General features: G+C 39.8%; 1 long non-coding RNA gene across 2 annotated transcripts; it reads right to left on the minus strand.

The window, feature by feature from the left end:
* Nucleotides 1-334: 334 nt before the first annotated feature.
* Nucleotides 335-10,842, minus strand: LOC139625530 (uncharacterized). 2 transcript variants are annotated; one of them, XR_011691911.1, is made up of 3 exons: nucleotides 7,671-10,842; nucleotides 7,408-7,494; nucleotides 335-3,079 (listed from the first exon to the last, which is right to left on the minus strand). It is a non-coding gene; the product is annotated as an uncharacterized lncRNA (long non-coding RNA). The 2 variants fall into 2 exon arrangements; XR_011691910.1 differs by lacking the exon at nucleotides 335-3,079 and adding an exon at nucleotides 5,238-6,867.
* Between the last annotated feature and the right edge of the window lie 390 nt (nucleotides 10,843-11,232).

The following is an 11,232-nucleotide window of genomic DNA, read 5'->3' on the forward strand; positions in this document are numbered from 1 at the left end:
TAGAAACATGTACTGGTGTTGTAGAGTTGTGTTATTCATGTAGTTACACTCCACACATTGAATGAAGAATGGGCATTAATACTATAATTAAAGGAAGGAAGACGCTGGAGTCTTTTAGTCTTTTTAGTTTTAATCTGACACTAGCATAGGGTTATGTTACGTTTCAAATATTTATACCTTTCAAGAGAGTAGGGCACACTAACAAGATATGCTGATATCAAGTCAAAGCAACACAGCATCATTAAACCTTGTCATTATCCTTTCAAAATATTAAGCTGTGGGCTATAGAAAGTACCTGATGAAATCAAGAATAGTTTTTACTGTTATCATTTTGTTAATGCTATGTGTGTATTATTTTTTACAATAAACAAAACTATCATGTATCATGAAAGCAGGAATAATAATAATAATAATAATAATAATAATAATAATAATAATAATATCCACAGGCTGTTAGGCTAACAAGCTAAGAGGCTACAAAGCACTGAGTCTACCGTCTGACTGGTACATCAACAAATCTAGGGAACACTGAAGCTCCCAGGCAGTCTCTTCTGTTCTTCTGTTTGCCAGCTGCTGTTTGGCAGGTACAGGAAGTGTCAAGGGCACATTTTAAAGCAGGCGTGAACTGACGTACTTAGAGCTGACCGCTTATTAACGGATCGCGGAAGACAATGTTAATATCAGGTCTTAACAGGGCCTATGAGAGCTGGAAACAACAGCATCAAAGTCGGATTGGGTCAAGTATATGGGTTCAAAGTACTGAATGGTCTCAGCAGGAAGCTTATACAGAAAGCTTGTAGACTGTGTAAATCAGCAGTGTTTAAGGAAGTTAATCTTTACTAAAACAGGGCTGCCACACGACTGACTCAGATCCCACACCATCACTCTGGCTACCCACCATTGAGGTCACCTCTGTAGGTGTGTGAAGCCGTGCAATAATTGCCTAAAATAACTCGGACGCTACGGCTACTTTGGTGCTGCAAAGATATTGTACAACATGAGCACAACCTTTTCATCTGATCACCTGCGTCATTGGTGGGTGTTGGGTGGAGTGAATGAGCTTGTCGTGATTAGAAAAACATCTCTCAACACAGTGGTGCTTCGATCATGTAAACAAACAGTACAGGCTAGAAAATATTACCTGCCCACTGCTTGTAGTTCGATAGCATTCATCCTCAGACCAATAGCTCCTGTGCGGTTGTGCTATGTTTAACAGTGGCCGTCCATCATGATGCTGGCTAGTAAATTCCATCCATCCAGTGTCAGTGAAAGTTGAAATGCTTTTCTTTCAATTCAGTTTGTGTAAAGGTTTGAAATCCATGTTCAAATGAGGTACCCCTGTATATTTATTTTCATTCCAAGATTATCCCAGCGGAGGCTGGTGACATTTGCATATAAATATCAATTCACCCTGTGTTTACTTTCTTCACTGACGCAGATGAAAATGAAAGGACTGCATCAGTCAAAGCTCAGCGTTGGGGAGGGAGCAGATACAGGACAAGATGAGGACATTGAGACAAAAAGAAAGAGAAAGTGATGGAGATGAAGGAGGAAGAGAAGGTACTGCCCACTGTGCCCAGGATAGGATTAGCATTATGTCCCTGTGCTGTCCAACACAAGCAAAAACTGACTGACCTGATCATATTCAAATAATGTAGGCCTAATAGATACACTGCAAATTATGACACAACAAAACTTAGTTTGGCAGCAGTCCACTCGTTATAGTAGCATAAAATATGTCTACAGAGATAAAGAATAAAATAGTTATTACATGATTATTATAGACATAATGAATATTCATAGAAGTAGTCATTTTCCACTCAAACCTAAAGGTAGTTAAGTTATTCTACAGCAGTGCATTTACAGTACTTCACATTAAGCTGCAGTGAAAAACTATAAATCTACCTACAGGCCCTCGTCACCCTACATAACAAACAACACGGTCATATCACTCAGCTGTCTGTCAGACAAAACCTGACATCAGAGCATCAGTGGCGACACAAAGACTGAACTGTCTTCAGGCTTTCCCCAGAAACTGGACTGTAGTGAAATTATTTCAGTACCAACAGTCGTCACAGGTAAACCACACAGGTGGCCTGTTTTAGTTTATTGTGCATAAAGGTGCAGTTTGTTTGCTGCAGTTTCTCTGAGTCTGTAGGAGTGGATGTGCTTTCTGCAGCTGTGTGTCTGAATGTGGTTTTTCGACTACTGAGCCAGGCTGTTACACTGTTGTGTCAGACAAAGTGTTTTGCTTTTTTTTTTTATCCTTTCTTTCTTTTACTTTTCGGTGTGCTTTTGCCTGTGTATTTGTGTGTATAGTTTAACACTGTTGCTGCTGTGTGAGACTGTTACCATCAGGTGTTATGATTTTGTTTTCAGTTTGTTTTCTCTGGTGCCTGTACCTGAACCAATTTAACAAGTGAACATCATCAAAACAGCTGACAATTTTTACCAAAATATACATGCTAGCTCACTGGAAATCCACCATGTTAAATCACTAAATATTCCTGCTATGGTAAGTTAAAAATATCTGTTGTTAAAAAGACTTTTGTAACAACTTTTTCCAACTCTATTCTCATTTCAGCTCATGGTGCAAAAGGCAGTGGTCCATGAGTCAACTGTTTTTTTCCTGTGGTTCATGTAATCCAGGATAAATCTATGTATAGAAAGTTTTATCTGAATAGGAAAAAATGTTACATCGAAATCCGTCCAGTAATTTTTAGAGAATATACAGAAAATAATGTCATCATATATGATTTGACCATGGCCAGATTGGTGCAGTCACGGATGTGTTTGGGAAGAGCAATCCAAAGGGAGGGGGGAGCAATGGAAAATGCCCTGTTGCCCCAGGTCCGGTGCTCGGTCCTAAGTGGTGTGGACAGAAATTTGGCGTCAGAGGAGCGGAGGCTGTGAGATGGAGTGTGGTGATGGAGCAGGTCAGTGAAGTAGGAGGGGGCCTGGTTATAGTGAAGAGAAGGACTTTGAAGTGGATCCATTGTTGGACAGGAGGCCAGCGACATTTCTGGAGGACAGGAGTGATGTGGTCACAGGAGTGGGTGAGCAGATGTGCAGCAGAGTTCTGTGATGAGAGCATGGATCAAAGTTTCAGCGGCGGTGAAGGAGAGGGACGGGAAGGTGGACAAAGGCGGTTCTGGTGATCTGATTGACGTGGTGAGTGAAGGAGAGATTACAATTAAAAGATGACACCAAGGTTGTGGATGCATGGAGGAGAGAGTGGCGTCATCGATAGTGAGACAGAAGTTGTGGGTGGTTTTGGTGAGGGATTTGGGAGTGATGGTGATCATGCCAGATTTGTCACACTTAAGTTTTAGAAAGTTGGCTTGCATCTATGATTTTATTTCAGTAATGCACAAATATAGCTAACTCAGCCAGGCAATCAGGTGTCAGTTCCCAACACAGCAGCTGACAAAATATGTCCACCCTTGCCTTGAAAGCATTCAATATTGTGAATACAGAAGTCAACATTTGCTAAGTTTTTACCCATGGATGCACAGACTATCTTCTACCACTTCTCTTCTACAACCAAGTTGAAATTCTGCTCGAGCAAGACACTTCTGACCACAACTATTTCAGTAAAGCTGCCAGTAGCTGTGTAGTACTGTAGTGGTGGTAGTGCCAGCATTTATGTGTGTGTGGATGAGATGAATTTTGAATGATCTTCATGGGAAAACTGAGTCACAGGGTCAATAATAATAATAATAATAATAATAAGATAGGGAGAAAAAGAATATAATGCATGATAAGTATGAATGAATCACAGCATTATGAGGGTGTGCAGAATAAGAGCAGCAAAACATAATGAGACTGAAATTAAATTAAAATTAGCATATATGAGATGCATCCAGTATGAAAATGAGTGTAACATTATTATCATATCAAGATGTTTTTAAATGAATGCATATGTGCATCTTGTCCCAAGCTGTTCTCATAATGCACAACGCAGCGTGGGCAGCGTTGATGTTTAAAACACAACCCAAGAGGAGGAAAAAATAAATAAAATAAAAAATTCTTTTGTCTGAATCTTCCATCAAAAACAAGCAAGGATAGCACAGGAAGGGTTTGTACATGTGCTCTGATTACAGAACATTGGTCGGCGTGGCAAGGCTGTTAAAAGCAATCAAAGTCTACCTAATTAGCCCCTCATGTCAGCCCCATTTTTCTGTGGTTTAAGGTCCTGTTTTTCCTTCTCTTTCTAACCTCAGCTGCTCCCCATAAATAGAATAATATTAACAGTAGAGTATGACAGTATGATGTGTAACCACTTAGTATTATAAGCAAAACAAGCACCTGCAGGAGAAAAAATAAGTCTTCCTTTCAATAATATTAATTTCCAGCATTCTTCATTAAAATAGTACCCTACCGATTTAGCTCTGCAATCCTATAATATAAAAGTGGCAACATTTTATTATTTTTTACACATTCGTCATCCATGTCTAAACCTGACACCTGCATTACCCACAATGCAAGTTGATTGATGAAAGTTCAGTTGGAGATTTGGGTGTGTTAAACTTGTAGTGGCTAATCTAGCCTGGTGTGTCTATCAAGAAGCGATGAGGAATCCACACGCCCACTTCATCTGATGCTGACTCAAGTGACATCATCTAAGGACATTTATCAGACTCCCATAGCTCCCACTGGAGAGTTGTAAAACTTCAGTCACATGCAGAAGTACTCTCCAACACCTGGAAACAGACTTGTAAAGTCAGTGCCCCCAGGTCCCTGTGACAACATTTGTCTGAGATCACTTAATGTGATATAGCATATATGCTATGAGTTCATCTCAAAGATGTCATGTAAGATGTGAATTCAAGTCATGTCAAATCTGGTAACAAATCAAAAACAATGTGCAACACAACTTTCACTCCTTCAGCCTGTTGAATTGAAAAAACTTTACACAAAGATTAGAAATTGCTTTATTATTTAAAAAAAAAAAAAAAAAAAAGCGTGCAGCTTGTTCATTTTTAAAAGATATACTTTGTGTCAATTTGTAGCAGCCACTCACATTGTGCGAGCAGGAGGAAAAGGCATGTTTGTCAGCGCACCCCAGCAGACAGACAGAAGATGATTGCTCACATCATCCCATTCAAACCATGGGACTAAAAAGCCCATTTTGAGAAACAGCAACCTCTAAACTGTTCAGCATTTAAGGCCGAACAAAGGCTGGTGAACCGATGCTTGTGTTAATGTCCTTAGGCCTGACATGACAGGAAAAAAAAAAAAAAAAAAAAAAAAAAAAAAAAAAAAAGGGCTGCTCACCTGCAAGCTGGACACTCCCTGCAAGATTGACAGCAGCACAGCACACAACTACTTAAAATAAAGACCAGGAAAAGTTTTTTTTTTTTTTTTTTTTTTTTTTTTAAGCTTTGTAGCCATGCCGAAATAAAACACTGTGTTCTCAATTGCCTGGAGAAATCTATTTTGTATGCTCTGCCAACACCAGAACCACAAAGAACTCAGTGGCTGGAATTCATTTTTACCAGGTTCCCTCCACTGCTCCAAATATTTTACTGTGTGCCCGTCACTTCAAGGAGGACTGCTTCAAAAACCATTTGATGCTATGTTGCCCAACAGAGACCCCGGCTCCCCTGCAAGTCTGCATTATCATTGGTGGATTGTGAGTCACCGGTGACAATACTGGCATGCAATACCTCATTAGCTCTATCCACAATTTAACCATTCAGTTCACTTTTCAGTAACTATGAGCACAAAAGAAATTCAGATTTACCTGCATCATAAAAACTCCCTACACAAGAGCAACTGCCACTGCATCCATGTACTGTAAGCCTCTTTATTTCTATATTTGTGCTACTTGCTTGTATTCACAGCGAGATATGCATTTAGTCACCAACTGCCTTAACAGACAACATACTGATAAATATTTATTTGCATTTAGATTCTTTATTCTTTGTTTTGTTTGTGTTTCTGGAGCCGCTTCTTCTGACCCTCTCAACTGTTAGAAAGCATTATGAATATTTGATCTATCATGTTGCTATATTAGTTTTTGTCTGGGTTAGGTGCTGTGCTTCCTGCAGGCTGGCAGACAGTCTCATCTAGGAGCACAGAGCAGAAGCAGAGAGTTGTTCTGTGATACTGTGTAACGATTTTGTACTAACCTACATTATGCAATATAATAAAGCGCTGAAAGAAAAAAAAAAAAAAAAAATCATTACATAAATGATCAGTCATCAGCTGAAACAATTAGCCTGTCACACAACTATTCAGAGACCTGCACTCCTGAGGTGCAGCTTAGCAAAAACTGACACAACACAGCATGACGAATACCACATCCAGAGAGCTGTGTCCAATAAAACTGTTCAGCATGAATGGAGCCATTATCCTCATTTTACTGTACGTGTAAGAACAAACTAACCCAAAAGTAAAACAGCTCAGCAGAAGAAGACTACATCTAAATATGATTCATAGATTAAATTACATACTTTAAGAGCAAAAAAACACCAAAACACAGATAATTCCAATAATTTGTGTGTTTGTTCGAACGTATTCCTTATCGATAAGCAATAAGATCAGCCATGGTATTCCAACTGACAACACAAATCAGAAGCTGAAGACTTGAGCTTCTTACATCAAACGCCTACATGCTCATTGGGATCGTAACTGTGTATCATAGATATGCGTCACACTTAGGGAACTGGTAAAAAATGCTAAATCCAGTTGGCGTGCCATCACAGTCCATGAATCATATGTCAGTCAATTTCAGGACATTTGGAAACTTGCTTGAGTTAAGTAAGTTCATTTATTGCATTCTTTGTTATATAATAATTTCACTGGAAGTACATTTGATTTGAAAAGCCTGCCATGGTAGTGTATTTTTGTGGAGCCGGGAATCTACAAAAAAAAAAAAAAAAAAAAAGTGTGACAAATGTTAGCTGTCAAAAAAATGACACAAAGCAAACTGAAAACTGGAGACTCATGGGTCGGACCACACCCATATTCAAACTCAGCCTTCATATTTTGATTTCACCTACACACCTGTGAAGTTTCGTGACTGTATCTAGCATAGTTGTGACACCATCACACCGTCCACTGACAGACATGTAAACACCTGCCAGAGCTCTCAAAACCACCTCTGACAGTTCCTGCTGCAGCAGGTCTCCCCTGAGCCACATTTTGTCATGATGACACACATACACTCACACACAGAAAACACCAGCCCTGCTGTTGCGAATGGTAAAAAAAAAAAAAAAAATAAATAAATAAAATAAAAATAAAAATAAATAAATATATATATATATATATATATATATATATATATATATTTGTCATTAATCTGGTAAACTCTTTGTCAGGTGCATCGGATCCATAATGTGTTGAAGGTAAACATCACAATTCTGAAAACAAGTGTCATGTTTCATTTTTCACCGTTACCTCCAGGTGATAGAGTTGAGTGAATGGCTCCATAAAGCTTCTTCCAAGCTAGATTGTCTCATTTTCGTGGTTTAGCATGTTTCAGTTCTGTGAAGAGAGACAATAAGTCTGGGTTTGAATGCACTGAAGTCATTACAAATAATGCCTCTCTTTTTACCTATTAAGTGTACTTGAAGTCAGTGAACAGTTACAACAAGGCAACTAAATTAAAAGTATCTTGAATAGATGACCTGGTCCTTAATATACACCAATCTGCCACTTGCCTTGTACTGTGTAGGTCCCCCTCGTGTCGCCAAAGCAGCTCTGACCCATCAAGATGTGGACTCCACAGGATCTCTGAAGGTGTCTGGTGGGAACCAAATCAGCAGCAGCACATCTTTTAAGTCCTTGAATTTGCAAGGGGCGGGCTCCACAGATCAGACTTGTTTTGCCAGCTCATCCTACAGATGCTTGATTGTTTTGAGATAAGGGAATTCAGAGGCAAACTCTTGTCATATTCCTCAAACCATTGTTCAGAAATGTTCGCAGTGTGGCAGGGTGTATGGCCACTGCCATCAGGGATGTTGCCTATGAAGGGGTGGTCCACAACATTGTTTAGGTAGGTGATGTGTGGTTCATCAGACCAGACCAAATTGTTCCATTGCTCTATGGTCCAGTTTGGATGCACACATTCCCACTGTGGGCATATTTGGGTTCAGCATGGGCTCTCTGTAGCCCCTGTAATGCACCACATGCATCAGACCTTGGGCCGCCATGGTCCTCTCACCAGTTCACCGTTTGTCCTTTCTTTTGTTCAGCATGTCTGCTTTTTAACAGACAGAGACAGTAGACAATGACAGGAAATGCAGGGGAAAGAGAACAGAAAATTACCCAGGCTAAATTCCAACCTGGGCCGCTGCAGTAAGGACTCAGCCTCGTTTGTGGTACGCAGGAGAGCTACTGGGGAGCCCCTCCTGAGGCATTTGGAAGGCACTAACCACTGCGTACCTGGAACACCCTGTCATTTTTTGGAGATCCGTGACCCAGTTGTCTAACCATCACAATTTGGCCTTTGTCAAAATCGCTCAGATCATTAAACTTGCCCATTTTTCCTGCTTCCAACAGATCAACTTCAAGAATTCACTGGAAGTCTCATATCCCCCCCCACCCCCCTTGACAGGTGCCTGTGTAACGAGATAATCAGTGTTATTCACTTCACCTGTCAGTGGTTTCAGTGTTGAAACCACTGACTGGCTGATCAGTGTAGACCAAATGGCTCCTTTCGGTGGTTTCCAGAGGGTTTCACTTGTATAAGAAAATAACAATAGCATACATTTTTTTATGGAATGTAAAAATGTGAAAGGCAGTTTAGAGGTGTGTGCTTGTTTACCTTCTTGTAGCCATTTTAAATACACTTGTATTCTGTTTATTTTGTTTGTCCTTTCAATACATTTTCCTCTTAAGCTCCAGTAGTGCAAAGAAGAAGCTGCCACTTGGGAAGCTCATGTTCTTTGATGGACTGATGATGTGTGAAGCCCACACCTGTGCAGTCTGGTTTAAGTCATCCTTGGCTTTTATAAATATCATTTTAAGATCCATATTATGTCATTAACAGTAAATTCTCATCTATCACACTTTCAACTCTCTAATTATCCAAGCAATAATCACCATGTAATAATCACCAGGCCTAATATCTCAGTTTGATTTTTAAAGTGCTGTACGCAGTGCAGTTCATCATTTTCATAGGGAGAGTATTTTAAAGGTTTGCTGGTGTCACAGAAAAGGCTGTTTGTCCACTTTTAACGGGCCAATTGTCACATGTCAGGGGTAGTAGGACCCAAAATCCAGACAACAGAAGGGGTAGGTGAAAAAAAAGCAGTTTTAATAACAAAATAGAAACTCACAAAAACAAGAATCCAGAAAAACAAGGCAGGAACACAAAAACTGAAAAACCAAGAACTGATGAAACATGAAGGCAAACTGGAGAAACTGAATTACACAGGAATTCACACAATGACAACAGACAGACTGACAAAGACAAACGGGCAGACAGAGACCTAAATACACAAGCAAGGCAAGGGTAAATGAACACAGGTGGAACACATTAGGGCGGGGCAGACAATTAACAAGGAGGAAAACATAAGACAAGGACGGGAAGTAAGCTAACATGAGACACACAAGGGAAGTGGTTACAAAATAAAACAGGAAATAAGTCAAATCCAACACAATCAAACATAGTGTCCAAACATAAATCAACATCAATACAGCTGCTTTCAGCACCTGCAGTTGTTTTGAGTTTAAAGAAGTGGCTCAGAGGAGGTCCAAATAAAGGTTTCCATGCTGAATAAGTTATATCTCTAAAGCAGTGATTGGGCAGGTGAGCTGACAAATCATTTGCAAAACAGTACAATTTGTTGAAAATTTATTATAAAAAAAAAAAAAATTATATTTTCAAACAAAATGATCTCTAAAAGCATAAAAAAACTTTAAAAACTCCTGTCTTTTTTTTTTTTTCGTAGGCCTATCACTATCACAGGAACTTCTGTGTTGTCGCTGGTCAGACCACTTTGCCCCTGGACTACGTTGTAGACTTGTTTGCTATCTCTGTCTGATTGCTCACTACAAGATTACATCCATAACAAAAACTCAGTCGAGTCAAGAGACAGATGTCTTCAATGTCTCCACCCCTATAAAAAAGACACATTGAGGTTCCTACATGTTTCTCCTGCTTTAAGTTCAGTCTGGAACTTTTTATTATTACCATTCAAATAAAAAATGCTCTGATATTGGTATGGGGTTGGATGTGGGCCACCAACATTTTTGAGTTTTTCAAGTTGGTCATGGGGTGGAAAAGGCGACTGCCGCTCTAAATGATACCTAATACCTGATAGAACCTAATGTGTAACCTTGGCAGACCCTGATGTTGTACTTAAAAGATTTGGTGAGCATGTACATACTGGGCTTGAGCGATATTCAATAATATTGCCTAGCATCACTGTGGCAGCATCACTTACACTTGAAACATGAAATACGACAATATAATAAAATTAGATCCCAGCTCAGAACTATTGTAAGGGCATTTCAAAATCAATTCCAACATGTGCCAGAACAATTTACTCTAAAATCATATCAATTAACAATCCAGCGATAATTACACTTCTGTCCTTCACCTTGCTGTCTGTATGTTTGCATGTATGAATTACCATCACAATAGAAAGGCATTGTATATCCTCCCAAACACACAAGCTGCCGCCTAAGAATTACTGCAGCATCTCACCCAAAGCCTTGCCTTCCTTCCTGTCTCACTGGTGTCTACCTCCACCCCCGCCTCTTATATTTCTGCCTGAGACTGAGACTCAAACACAGCAGTTATTCATTTCTTGTTGGAGATTCATTACTTGTTGCTGGTGTACTTTGAATGGTTGGTGTGGGCTTAATAAATTCAGACTGTATACTCCTGCCTACTTTCACACAGCTCCCTACCTCAACTAGTCCAGAAATATTTTCTGTGTGTGTGTGTGTGTGTGTGTGTGTGTGTGTGTGTGTGTGTGTGTGTGTGTGTGTGTGTGTGTGTGTGTGAGAGAGTGTTTGTGGGGTTGTCAATAGGTCTCCAGCTTGTGAAACAAAGCCTTGTGAAGCAAAACACCACAGAGGTCTCTGTTTGAGGACTAACGCAGTCTATACTAAGATCATCTAATCAGGAAGTTGTACAGTTTTAGCCCTACACACACACACACACACACACACACACACACACACACACACACACACACACACACATTCATACAACACCACGGCCATCCAATTACTGAACTGTCTGCTGCTTTTTACAGGTTTTTCTTTAAC

This window comes from Trachinotus anak, unplaced genomic scaffold (assembly GCF_046630095.1).
Source record: "Trachinotus anak isolate AG129_WGS33_773 ecotype Australia unplaced genomic scaffold, CSIRO_AGI_Tana_v1 ptg000009l, whole genome shotgun sequence".
Classification (NCBI taxonomy): domain Eukaryota; kingdom Metazoa; phylum Chordata; class Actinopteri; order Carangiformes; family Carangidae; genus Trachinotus; species Trachinotus anak.